Source organism: Leptodactylus fuscus, chromosome 4 (genome assembly GCF_031893055.1).
Source record: "Leptodactylus fuscus isolate aLepFus1 chromosome 4, aLepFus1.hap2, whole genome shotgun sequence".
In the NCBI taxonomy this organism is placed as follows: Eukaryota; Metazoa; Chordata; class Amphibia; order Anura; family Leptodactylidae; genus Leptodactylus; species Leptodactylus fuscus.
Window position 1 is genome coordinate 27,113,784 of NC_134268.1, and position 13,309 is coordinate 27,127,092.

The following is a 13,309-nucleotide window of genomic DNA, read 5'->3' on the forward strand; positions in this document are numbered from 1 at the left end:
CGAGTTCACGCCTTGATAGAGCGGGTACTGGGTCTTTACCTCCCACTCCTTCGCCACACATCTTCTCCACACTCCTCCCCTGCACATATCTTCTAAATTTTTCCACAGAAAAAAAACAGGAAAAAACAATCTGATTGTTATTGTATATTTTTACTTCTATACGGTGCCTTATGACCTAGCATTGGAGATAGCCCTACAAGTAGGACTTTTCTCTCCGCATTTTCCAGGCGGAAACCGGGAAGAGCTCATTAAAGTCTCTGGGGTCCTTGGGTTTCTGTAGGTAACCGCTTTATAAGAGGATCAGGTTTCTGTTTTTCGGGACCCAAGCAAACCTGAGCTCTGTCTTCTTCCGGCACGCGGGGGGTCAAAATTTAATGCATGTGCAAGTCGTCTCTGGCAGCGGGCCTCGGGCAGAGCTGACATCACATGCAGGCAGCCATTTTTTTGTGGCTGCTTACCCAAACATGTGCAGTACACTCCTGTAGTTCTATGGCCGCCCGCATGTGAAGTCAGCTCTGCCCGAGGCCCGCTGGCAGAGCTGACTTGTACATGCGTTAAATTTTGACCCCCCGCATTCCAGAAGAAGATGCATGTAGAGGCAGTTGCTGAAGAAGATGGAGGCTGCAATGGAGAGTTCTCTTGCAGCATTGGGGACGCCCCCAGTGCTGTTTGAGCACTGGGGCCCACCCCCAGTGCTGTGAGAGAACTCATTTGCATGTACGTTCTAAAAGTATGGAATGGTGGCCCAAATAAAGGTGAAGAAGCCTCAACAACAATATTGTTATAAGGAGCATCAACAGTTCAAGTTTGCAAAAAAGTACAAAAATTGTACAGTAGAAGATTGGAAAGGAGTGATTTGGAGGGATGACACAAAAGTCAATAGACTGGGCTCTGATGGGTGTAAATGGGTCTGGAAGAAACATCAGAAAAGGGGGCTAATGGATAGAGAAATTGAAGGAACTACCAAGTTTGCTTGAGGAAGCCTGATGATATGGGGTTGTTTTTACAGAGAAAGTCATTGGATACTTGACCAGGATTGATGGTGGTCTCAGTGCTGAGCTATATGTGAGTATCCTACAAGACGAGTTACTTCACACACACTCGAGTATGATGGGCATGTACAGGATGACAAAGTGTTCCAGCCAGGCAACAACCTGAAGCCTAAGTCGAGATTACTGAAGAAATGGTTTGATGACAATGAAGTAGAGGTGATAGATTGGCCTCCACAGTCCCCAGACTTCAACCCAATCAAACACTTGTGTGTAGAGTTGAAGAAAAAGTGTGTTCATACCCAAGTAAGTCAACTAGTATACACCAACATTGGGAACGTGTAGACAAGCCCTGCCATTAGATTTTGGTCAAGACATGTATGAATCTAATTGAGAGCATGCTTAGAAGTGTTGAAAGGCAAAGGTGGAATTACAAAATACTAACAAAATATTACAAATTTAAATTTAGATTTTTTTAGGGGCAAAACAGTAACAATGCAGTCATATGCTAAATAGTTGCAAGTCACATTTATGTATGAGATAGCGAAGATGATTGTCTATAAAATGATGATAGTATCATATAGGGCCTGAGAGTCAAAAGTTCAAAATAGTGTTACCCTTTTGCTTGTTAATTCCTCCTTCTTGTGGCCCCCCACATAGTATTAATACCCCTCTTGTGGTCCACATATATAAATGTTCCCCTTATGGCACCCACACAGTAAAATGCAACAAGAAAAATAATACCTCGTTCTGTTCCCTAGGAGTTTTTTTCTGGTCTCTCTGGTAACATGTAGTGATATCACTAATACATTTAGTAATATATCTAGTGAGATGTAGTGTTATCACTATACCACAACTGCTTGTGTCAAAGAAACCAGGACAGAATGGGAAAGCGGGGATCCAAGGGGTCCCTACTTCACCATAGTACTCAACTCTATCTAGAGGAAAGCGGGACAGCACTCAAAATCCAGGACTGTCCCACTGAGTCTGGGAAGGTTGTGAGATATGATTAATGCTTGACTTTCAAGATGCCTTGACTTGGGATATGATACAGAACAGAAATTCCTTCCCAAAAGGAAGACACAGCAATAAAAAGTGTAATATTTAAAAAATAAATACCATTAATGTTTGTTCACAGTATGATGGGATTATTCTACATGTTGTACATAACAGTCTGGAAGTCCCTAAACCGTATAGGGAAAGGGACAGGGACTGTTGGGCCGGCATCTTAAGGGTTAAAAGGAAGTGTACATTCAAAAGTGATGACATGTTCGGTCACATGTATGGAGGTGGAGCTATTTGAATAAAACTGGGGACACGTGTGTAGGGCTCCACCGCTGCCAGTACTGAAGCATGCTGAGAGGAGCTCCCACCCACCCTTGCCCTCACGGTTTGTTTGTTTTGGGATAGGTCTGTTTTTTGGTTTTTGTCTTTGTTTTGTTCTTTTGTTTTTCAGTGTCACAGCAGGCGGAAGGTCCATGCCCCTTGGGAGGAAGTTTCGGGCCTCAACTGCCCGTGGGGCATCATTACAGGGCAAAGGTCAAGAAGGAAGAGGCAGGGCATGGGAATGGTCTATTTCCTGTTCACTGTTTATATTTACGGTTATGTAATCTGGTTTAATAAATGCTGTGGCCAACCTCAGCGTCAACCATAAAAGCAGTTGTGGTGTGATCTTTAACTCTTAATAAAGGTGGGGTCATCACAGGTTTTAAGCTAAATGGGTTGGAAGTCCCAACAGTCTACCAGGACATCACAGTGTGAAACAAAAGGAGGATGAGTTCTAGAACCTGAGGGGAACAAAAAGTCCCTATCACTGCCCTATATAAGGTTCTATAAATTATGTGCAATAATAGAGCTGCTATACAGATATGAAGCACAGAAAGTCCTAACAAATGTGGGCATTTGTGCCCAGCTGTGCCCCAGCCATAGTTCCCCTCACTGTGCCTGAGGAGTTGCGATTAGCAGTATTAAAGGGATTCTACCATTAAAGCAACTTTTTTTCTAATTACCACATCGGAATAGCCTTAAGAAAGGCTATTCGTCTCCTACCTTTAGATGTGGTCTCTGTCGCGCCGTTCCTTAGAAATACCATTACTTACCGGTATGCTAATGAGGTCTCGGCTGCAATGGGGGCATCCTTCTTCTTCATCTGCCTCCTCCCCTTGTCTGTCGTCTTCTTTCTTCATCATGTCTGATGCCTGCGCGGCCGGCGGCCATATTTCCAAGGCTGCAATTGCGCGCATGCGCAGTATGCTCCTCACATCTTCGCCGAACAGAGTATACTGCGCATGCTCAGTAAGGTCCGTACAGCCCTCCGACGCCTGGATGAGTTCACTCGCACGTCGGAGGGCTGTACGGACACTATCTGTGATGTTGTAGTAATATCTGACAGCCTCTCAGTTCATAAACAGTGATAGGTGGACCTTACAGTTCTGATGTCACATGGAGTATTAAAAGCTTGTCAATTTATTATCAGGCTTCAGTTGCTGTATATGGTGGGCATGCAAAACGATCTGTGATCTATCTCACCAAATCAAAGACTATAGCACAGTACTATAAAAGTAATAGGAATTACAGCAATAGTTAGAGAGCTAGGAGAACTTAGAGAATCAAGCAATTACACAGGGCAAACTTTTTACTGACAAGACAATCCTGTTAGTGTTTTGGGGAAGAGTTAATTGTTGTTAAACTGCTGTCCATGTTATTCCCTATCCTATCAATCAGAGCGCGTACTATAGTTTTGTTCTCTGATTGTCACATAGAGGTATAATGTAATACCCCCTGAGCCTTACTAGGAGGGTTTTCTTATGTAATACCCCTCTGAACATAACCAGGAAGGTTATTGGCGCTGTGACCCAGACATTTACCATCGTCCACGTCGCAGCGCCAAAAGAGTTGCACCAAACACTTACACATCACAGACACAAAGTCATCAATAAAGTTTACACTTTTTCACTGCCCCTGTCCTGTCCATACCTGATCTTTATGGAGTAAAATACACCGACCGCCTCTCTAGTGATATCTGTTACACGCTGAAATAATAGCAATAACGATTAGAGATGAGCGAGTAGTATTCGATTGAATACCTCCCTGCCATAGGTATTCGTGTAAGCGGCCAAACACCAAGGGGTTAAATGCATCAAATATTCGATGTGCTTAACCTCTTAGTATTCGGCTGTTTACACGAATGCCTATGGCGGGGAAGTATTCAATCGAATACTACTCGCTCATCTCTATTAACGATTATTACTAGAGATGAACGTATAAGTTCCATCAGTCAAATAGCATATTTTCACCCATTTAATGTCATAATATAAAATCCCAATCCAATAAAGGATTAAGGTTTTAAGAAAATACTTTGTCTGGGTGAGTGCCCCCCGTTTTTCTATTTTACCTTAAAAAATTTGTTTAGTAAATTCTCTTGAAAATTCCTGTTAGACTGTCAGCTTTATAACGTCCAAAAAAATTAACTGAATGTTTAAAATTTGATATCAACATACAGCAGAGATCTGGTAAATTGTGCTTATTGACTATTTGGAGTGGTGTGACTCTCTATATGAAAAGAGGTTATTTTCAAACTCTGAAAATTGTATATTTTTCTGAATTATCACTAAATTTCCTATTTTTTTTATAGATAAACATAAAACATATTGACCCAAATTTACAACAAACACGAAGTACAATGTGTCACAAAAAAACATATTCAAAATCAACTGGAAAAGTTAAAGTGTTCCAAAGTTATTACCACAAAAAGTGACAAAGTCACATTTGAAAAATGGGGCTGTGTCATAAAGTCCAAAACTGGCTGCGACGCCAATGGGTTAAAAAAAAGAGGTGCTTTTCATATCCGAACCTCATGCACTTTGCTGCTACTATACAATGTGGTGGGTTAGACACCGGCACATCCACAACAGCTAATACATTATTTGTATGGTCACTGTGACAAGGAAGTAAAATGAGAATTTACTGTAAGTTCTCAAGTGCCATTCCAGTTTGCAATTGTCTAGTATTTCGCCTGCTACAGATTTTTATTTCGGGCGTATAGAAGGGCGTTCATCCCTTAAGGACACAAATCTGACGTATCACTTTATATGGCGATAACTTTAACCGCTTAAGGACCGAGCCAATTTTTGTCTTTGTGTATCTGTTTTTATCTCCCCACCTTCTAAGAGCCATATTTTGTTTTTCGGTCCAGAGAGACACATTACAGAACACAAACGCAATTGCAAGCTCTGTGCTATAAAAGCACATGGACCCCATTGACTAGATGGTGAACTACTTTCCTGTCCGCAAGATCCCTGCAGAGATCTGGCAGTAAGCACATGGACCCCATTATAGTCTAAGGGGTCTGTGTGCTTTTACTGCACCAGCACTTGCACTTGTGTTTGGTATTCCATTCAGGGGGGTCCTCATGCGGACTCCCCTGGATGGAATCCAAACGTTGATGTGAACGAGGGCTTACTCTGTCTCCAGAATGGGTACTTCTCTTGTGTCCAAGAAACGATAGACATCACTTCAAGTCAAATTTAGTCACCCATCTTGTCGAGGTAGCCAAGGCTGTAATCCCATTGTTCTGGCTGCAAACCATTACACCTCCCACACAAGCTCATTGGTGCTCCTTCCCTGCTGCGTCATTCTCTGTATTATGGTAGTCGGAAGAACTTGCATAACCAATTGCGTGATGCATTTGTTCCTTTTAAACCCTTGTGAGTGTGTAAATTCTAGGGCTAAATGAAAATATTAGTAAATTTTCTCCCCCTTTTGTCTTAATTCCTGGTTAAACACTCATAGGGTTAAGAAACTTTGTATACAGTGTTGGTCAAAAGTATTGGCCCCCCTGCAATTCTGTCAGATAATACTCGTGTTCTTCCACAAAATGATTGCAAGCACAAACTGTTTGGTAATATCTTCATTTATTTTGCTTGCAATGAAAAAACACAAAAAAAGAATTAAAAAAAGTCACATCATTGATCATTTTACACAAAAAAACTCCAAAAATGGGCCGGACAAAAGTATTGGCCCCCTCAGCCTGATACTTGGTAGCACAACCTTTAGACACAATAACTGCGCACAACCGCTTCCGGTAACCAGCAATGAGTTTCTTACAAGGCTCTGCTGGAATCTTAGACCATTCTTCTTTGGCAAACTGCTCCAGGTCCCCCCTGAGATGTGAAGGGGGCCTTCTCCAAACTACCACCAAGAGATCTCTCCTCCCCCACAGGTGTTCTATGGGATTCAGGGCTGGACTCATTGCTGCCACTTTACAATTCTCCAGGGCTTTCTCTCACCACCATTTTCTAGTGCTGACCTGAAGTGTGTTTTGGGTCATTGTCCTGCTGTAAGACCCCTGACCTCTGAGGGAGACCCAGCTTTCTCACACTGGGCCCTACATTATGCTGCAAAATTTGTTAAAATTTCATAATGCCATGCACACGGTCAAGCAGTCCAGTGCCAAAGGCAGCAAAGCAACCCCAAAACATCAGGGAACCTCCACCATGTGTGACTGTAGGGACCGTGTTCTTTTCTTTGAAGGCCTCTTTTTTTCCCTGTAAACTCTATGTTGATGCCTTTTCCTACTTTTGTCTCATCTGACCAGAGAACATTCTTCCAAAACGTTTTTGGCTTTCTCAGGTAAGTTTTGGCAAACGCCAGCCTGGCTTTTTATGTCTCTGGGTAAGAAGTGGGGTCTTCCTGGGTCTCCTACCATACAGTCCCTTCTCATTCAGACGCCGACGGATAGTACGGGGTGACACTGTTGTACCCTCGGACTGCAGGGCAGCTTGGACTTGTTTGGATGTTAGTTGAGGTTCTTTATCCACCATCCGCACAATCTTGCTGTAAGGACCGGAGTCAGGGTCAGGCAGTGCAAAGTGACACAGCTGGGAAAGCAACACTGTGCAACTAATGAGAAAAGGGGTCGTGGGCCCTGTGGCTATAACTATGCTGTAGATCTGAGATGAGGCAGTCCAATGCACTTCCTAATTGAAGTGCGCCTGCCACGACTCCTACTCTACTGTCCAGGCGGCTAGGGTCAGGGAAGAGGAGGCCCTGAAAGTGCTAGGGACTGGAGTCACGAGGGCCACACCTAAGCAGAAAGCACAGTGTAACATGCAATGCATAACAAAAGACAAAACAGCATGGAACAAGGGAGGACCACAAGTCCCAGCAAAAACACAGTAGAGAAAGCGAGGTCAGACGAGCCAGAGGTCAAGCCAGGAGATAAGAGTAAAGTACCGAATCAGAGGACAAGGACTAGTCAAAATACAAGCCAAGTATACAATAACCAAAACACAGACTGAAAGACTCTCAGACAGGATAACTGACAGAGCAGGAGACCAGGAAAACACAAAGTGAATGGCTGGCAAGGATCCATGCCTGGGTGGGGTTTAAATAGCAGCAGAGAAAACCACCCACAATACCTGTGATGACTAATGGCATGGAGAACTGAGAGCAAGGAAAAGATTAACCCTTAATCACCTAAGCACAAACAATAGAACTCTTAATACGTCTCCTGGAGAGGCGCCGCGCAGCAAGGAGACCGCGGCGACTCCGTATCCTGACACTTGCGTTGAAATCTTTAGTCAATTTCTCTTTTCCGTCCACATCTAGGTAGGTTATCCACAGTGCCATGGGCTTTAAACTTCTTGCTGACACTGCGCATGGTAGACACAGGAATATTGAGGGCTTTGGTGATGGACTTGTAGCCTTGAGATTGCTCATGCTTCCTCTCAATTTTGCTTCTCAAGTCCTCAGACAGTTCTTTGGTCTTCTTTCTTTTCTCCATGCTCAATGTGGTCACACAAGGACAAAGGACAGAGGTTGAGTCAACTTTAATCCATTTCAACTGCCTGCAAGTGTGATTTAGTTATCGCCACCACCTGTTAGGTGCCTCAGGTAAGTAACAGGTGCTGTTAATTACACAAATTAGAGAAGCATCACACGATTTTTCAAACAGTGACAATACTTTAGTCCACCCCCTTTTTATGTTTGTTGTGGAATTATATCCAAATTGGCTTTTTGACAATTATTTTTGTGGTTTTCCATTGAAGACAATTTAAATGAAGATAATAATACCAAAGAATTTGTGATTGCAATCATTTTGTGGAAGAAAATGAGTATTATCTGACAGAATTGCAGGGGTGCCAATACTTTTGGCCAACACTGTAAAACTCCCTGTACTTCACCAGTGGGTCGTTTCCAGCCTCATTCAATCCTTTCCTGTCCGTGGGGGTCTATATCTATAGACTTTATTGTCGAATTGCCTGCCTCTAAAGGGAAAAATGCCATCTTAGATGTGGTTGATTGACTGACAAAAGCAGCTCACTTTAATACATGTACTGGTTTCCCTTCTGCCAAAGAGATCATCGAAGATGTATTTCGTCTCCACGGAGTACCAGATGAAATTGTCTCTGATCGCGGAGTACAATTTTAGAAAAAAAACTGCAAAACACTTGACTTTGATGTTAATTTGTCACCTGCATTTCACCCCTAATCAAATGGTCAGACAAATCAAACTTTGTAGCAGTGTCTCCGAAGCTACATTTGCCACATGCAAGATGACTGGGTCGATTTGTTTCCAGTGGCAGAATTCTCCTACTATAATTCTCAGAATGCTTCCACCAAACAAACACCATTCTTTGCTAATTTGTGTTATCATCCGAATATCCTTCCTAATGTTCCCAGAGACATTCCCATTAGTGCAGTCAATGACAAAATGCAATCTCTCCAACAGAATCTGAAAATGTTAAGGGACACATTGAAGTTGGAGAAAGATATAAGGGAACAGCAGATAAATCCCGCAGCCCTTCTCCAACTCTCAAGGTAGGAGATGAGGTTTGGCTTTCTACAAAGAGTTTGAAACTTCACCTACCTTCAGCAAAACTAGGTCAAAAATTCATTGGGCCCTTCAAGGTTACTAGACAAGTAAATGCAGTAGCCTTTTGCCTAAAAATTCTCAAGACAATGAGGGTACATCCTGTGTTCCATGTATCACTTCTGAAACTTGTTATTCCAAATCCATTTCCGGAACATAACTTTCCTCCTCCCTATCCAATTGTAGTGGATGGACAAGAACATTAAACTGTTGAATACTGGACTCTAGGATTTTCAGAAATCGTCTACAATACCTAATAAAATGGCAGGGGTATGGCCCGGAGGACAATTCATGGGAACCTGTAACCAATATCAATGCTCTCCGACTGCTTAAGGAATTTCATCAAAGATATCCAGAAAAACTGTGCCAAACATTGTCTGGAGGTTGATGCTGAAGGAGGGAGTAATGGCTGAATCCTGTTGTCAGAATTCTGTATTTTGCTAATCTACCACTAGTGGCCGCTATTTCTCTCACTCTGAAATATTATTGCACTTCTACTCCTCACCACTGGAAGTTTGCTGTGTTCATCTTAGGAATTGCCTAAACAAAGATGACCGATCTGTACCAGCGTTTTCTGTTTGGGCCTATTTATACTCATGAGGCAGTACAGCCTTTGCTCGAGTATCGTGATTTGTTCCAGTCTCCTACTCTTCAGAACTGTCTTTCCCAGACAGTTTCTACTCCATTGTATTATTCCCCATTGCGATCTACACTTCTAGCGCACCTTGGACTACTACTCTTCTGTACCAATCTGCTCCTGGCTTATTCCATCTGGCCACCAGATTCCAGCTGTGTATAACAGTATCATGACACCTTGTTTCATGGGTGTAAGGTGAAGCGTTGCCATGAGGCTTTGCAATGAATGAGTCTGGAGCATAACTTGAAGGGGTGCAAAGGGTGCAGTCACATTGAATCCCAGGAGCCTTAGGTGGTCCATAAGCACTGCCATCAGTATTGAGATTGTAGCTTCCATCTGGCCCATAAGCCAAGGAGACCCACAGATTACCCTAACCACACTAAGGGTGATTAAACTCCTTAGCAGCCATAGCCATCACTATCAAGAATTTGCTGTACGGATGAGGTAGGGGGCCCCGGACAAAAGATTGCACTGGGGCCCACAAGACTTTAGTTACGTCACTGAGCCCAGACCTCTAATAGTGAGTTAGAGTTAAATTTTAAAGGTTGCAAACATATTATACTAGTTATACGAGTTCCATAGTTTTCTTCACTGTGACAAGGAAGGAAAATAAGAATTTACTGTAAGTTCTCTAATTCCATTTTAATTTGCAATTGTCTAGTATTTCGCCTGCTACAGATTTCTATTTCGGGCGTATAAAAGGGAGTTCACCCGTTAAGAACACAAATCTGACGTGTGACTTTATTTGGTGATAACTTTAGCCCCTTAAGGACTGGGCCAATTTTCGTTTTTTGTGTATCTGTTGTTTCCACCCCACCTTCTAAGAGCCTTTTTTTTTCAGTCCAGAGAGTCACATTACGGCTTATTGTGTACGAGACAAATTGTACTTTGTAATGGAACCATTCAATATCCTGTACAATGTATTGGGAAGCTGAAAATAAATCAGAATGAGGTGGAAATAGAAATTAAAAAAAAAAACACATTTGCACCAATTTCATATATGTTAGGGAATTGCTTAGATGACAATTCCCCAGTAGCTGCTGGAGAACCCTAGAGGAAGGGGCACAAGTGACAGTGAGCCCTAAGCTGAAGCCCCCACTGTACCTTCCTCTTGCCAGGCTCTATCCTATGTAATAGGCGGCAACTTGGAGACGATCCCTTCCTATATACGTGAAACACAAAACGCAGACGAGACAAACAACAACAAAGGGAGGTCAGCAAGACGAGGGTTCGGTAAGAGTCGGGCAATGCAGTGCCAAATCGAAGTCCAAAAGAATAGTCAATAGGAAAAGCCAGAAGTCAGGATTAGGAATACAAGTAACATAACAGCAAGAGAAAGCCAGCAAGCACGAGGCAATAACAGGCACCAGTGTGAATGTGAGCCAAGACTAAATAGGGGAGGAGGGACCCGTCCTGGACCTGACAGGAAGGCAGGCTGTCAATCACAGGGCAAGACCAAATTTAACTACTTCATGGAAAGAGGCAACAAGGGCAGAAGACGGGTGTGGTGCAAATTCAATTACAGAGCTAGAGCCGTGACGCATGCGAGCTGAGGGTGGTGCAGTGACCTGAACAGGCAGAGATGTTACAATATGGGTTTAATTTCTACGGCGTTCACTATGTGGTAAAAATGACATGTTACCTGTATTCTTGGAGTCAGTACGATCATGGCGATGCTAAATTTATATAGTATTTTTAATGTTTTGATACCTTTTAATTCGAAACTTTACAAAAAAATTTGTGTCGCCATTTTTATATATACCATTTTGGGGAAGATCTGATGGTTTCATAATTTTTTTTTTTTTAAGTATTGAAAAAAATGGGCTATAAGGGATAAATATTTTTGTAAGATTTTAATAGTTTCGACATTTTGGAGCACCAGAGACCTAAAGTGTTTTTGTTCACGTTTGTTAATTTATTTAAACTTTTTTTTTTTTTTAATAGAACAAATACATTCATATCTATTACACGCTGCCTATGGCAGTGTGTAATAGAACTATGGCTATGGCAAGAATGGGATCCTTCAACAGGCATACAGGTTCGTCATTCATCGTTAAGGGGTTAATGCACTTTAATTTAAGTGATTCTGAGAACATTTTTCGTGACATCTTGTACTTTGTTTCAGTGATAAATTTTGATCAATATGTTCTGTGTTTATTTATGGAAAAAAAAGGAAATTTGGTGAAAATTTGGGAAAAATGCAGTTTTCAAGCTTTCAAATGACAAGCCTTTCATATAGCTAGACATACTACTAAAATTACTTCATAAATATAATTTACTATATCCCTGCTTTTTGTTGGCACAAAGTTTAACCACTAGAGATGAGCGAACACTGTTCATTCGAATAGATATTCGATCGAATATCAGGCCGTTCGAGGTATTCGATTCCAATCGAATACCACGCTGCCTACGCAGTAAAAATTCGTATCCCCTCCCACCTTCTCTGGCGCGTTTTTTGTACCAATAACTGTGCAGGGGAGGTGGGACAGGAACTACAACAACGGAGGCATCGAAAAAAAAACTAAAAAGCCAATTGGCTGCCGAAAACATGTGACCTCCCATGAATAAGAACGGCCGCCGCCATATTTGTCAGATTTGAGGTGAGAGATAGGGAGAGAAACATATCTGCTGAGGGCTAGATAGGCATTAGCTTCTAGTAGGCAGGGAAAAGCCGAAGTAAAACAACAGCTCTTCTCAGAGCTATATACTGCAGGGAGAGGAGTGGAGCTTTCGAAAGACGGTGGAAAACAGGGATACAGAGCTATTAGTTCCAGCTATATAGGTGCAAACCAGATTTTCCAGGGGTGTCCCCCCACAAAATAGCAGGAATACACAGCAGTTACTTTTTTCTATATAGGTGCAAACCAGCTTTTACAGGGGAGCCCCCCCCACAAAATAGAAGGATTACACAGCAGTTACTTTTTGCTATATAGGTACAAACCAGCTTTCCTCGGTGTATAGACCATAAAAAGGGCATTAGTATACATTAAAAAATGTGTAAGACTAGCACAAGGGGACGAGGACGAGGATGGGGAGCATGGAAATGCAGATATGGAGCAAGGTTGCACTCAACCAACAGCATCTACTGCGCCTACTCTCTGCGGCAGCAAGCATTGCGCTTCCCCACAGTCCCCGGCTTGATGGCCACATTAAGTAGGCTGCAGGGTACAACCCTAACCAGGCCTGAGCACCAGGAAGAGGTGTTAAAATGGCTGGTGGACAATGCTTCCAGCACACTCTCTACCAGCTAGTCAGCCTCTACCTCAACTCCTCCTCCTAACCAACAGACTGCTCCTCCTTCCTCACAACATGCCCAATCTTCCCAGCAAAGTAATCCCACCTTTCCCACCTCCCAGGAGCTGTTTTAGGGTTCATTCACTGTCCCTCTGTCTGTCCCACCATGTCCTGAATCACCGGAAGTAACAGATGAGTTGCTGTGTCCTGATGCCCAAACACTGGAACATCCGCTATCTCCTGTTGTTGTTGTTGACCAGCAATCGGCCCTCAGTGATGATGATGACGAGACACAGTTGCCATCAGGGCAACTTGCGGTGTGCAAGAGGAGGAGGAGCCGTCAGAGGAATTGGAAGAGGAGGTGGTGTACGACGAGGACACTGACCCGACCTGGACAGGGGGGATGTCAAGCGGGGAGAGTAGTGTAGATGTGGAGGGAAGTGCAGCACCAAAGAGGGTGGCTAGAGGCAGAGGCATGTCCAGAGGCAGAGGACAGCTGCTTCACCGAAGCCAGGCCACAGCCAGCTGGACCGAATTTTTTTTTTTTTTTTTAATAGCACATAGGATTTAATAGAA